A 1075-nucleotide genomic window follows, 5' to 3' on the forward strand; every position below is an offset into this window, starting at 1 on the left:
AAATGTTTGTATTTCACAGTACAAAGATTAAACAGCATAAAACCAGACTGGAAGATTTCCAACAACAAACACTCCTTTGCCCTTACTGTACTCTTTACCTTTGTGTACAGCTCTCAGATATCAATATTTTTGGAACTGCACAATAAGTTTCTCCTACCGTGTGCATATCATAAAGACTTCCACAGCAAATGTCTGTTTATAAACATATCTCCTTTCCAGCAAGTTTGTACCAGTTCTGTTCCATGCCATGATCTTTTCTGAAAAACTATCAAGTTACTGATTTTTTGTTTTTGTTTTTGAGATGATATGGATTATAATTATGCTTTAAAATCCATATTATTAGCTCAAGAAGTTTTGTACACAATGGGAGACAAATTATCTGTGCTGTGGATGCCTTCCATATATGTTTTTTCTATAGCTTTTTCTCCTAATTGTAAAGGAACTCAGGCTGGTAATTGTACAGAAAACTACATACACACATCATTGCCATCTATTCAGCATCTACAATCTTAATTTTAAAATGGATAGTTTTTAAGAGCAAACTTGTGTAAAACCAATTCTACAAGTAAAACTGCTAATAATTGTACATACCACTATAACACAAATAGATATTAATAGTAGAATAACAATAAATTTGCAATTGTAGCCAACATACCATATATCATATTTGTCTTTGACTATGATACAAAAGATATGATAATCAGACAGTAGCAACAGCTGGCAACAGATCCACTGCATAAATTATTATGCACTTCATCAAACTTCCTTCTGACTAGTTCACACTGGCTACATCGGATGGCTTCATGACTAGAAAATTTACTACACAAATTACATCTAAAACTATAATTAACAAATTTGTGATATTTAAACCTTGACACTAGCTATCAAGTTATCGCTGACTCATGGACTGATACAAAAAAAAGTTCTAAATCCAACATTGCTTTCAATATCATCATCATTATTATTAACTTTATGAACAATATCATGTCTCCTGTTGTTTTTATGCCAATTGCTATATTTCAGAAAACTAGCGTAAAGGAAAACAAACTCAGAATGCATCAGCATAGTCTCTGCT

At 31.9% G+C, this 1075-nt stretch overlaps 2 protein-coding genes across 8 annotated transcripts in view; one reads left to right on the forward strand and one right to left on the reverse strand.

The window, feature by feature from the left end:
- Window positions 1-1075, forward strand: part of LOC119582015 (ecdysone-induced protein 74EF-like) — a gene marked incomplete at its 3' end in the record, with an annotated part of 261423 nt that overhangs the window by 222248 nt on the left and 38100 nt on the right.
- LOC119582017 (U7 snRNA-associated Sm-like protein LSm11) overlaps window positions 1-1075 on the reverse strand; it is a gene marked incomplete in the record, with an annotated part of 26887 nt that overhangs the window by 24561 nt on the left and 1251 nt on the right.

This window comes from Penaeus monodon, chromosome 15 (genome assembly GCF_015228065.2).
Source record: "Penaeus monodon isolate SGIC_2016 chromosome 15, NSTDA_Pmon_1, whole genome shotgun sequence".
Taxonomy (NCBI): Eukaryota; Metazoa; Arthropoda; class Malacostraca; order Decapoda; family Penaeidae; genus Penaeus; species Penaeus monodon.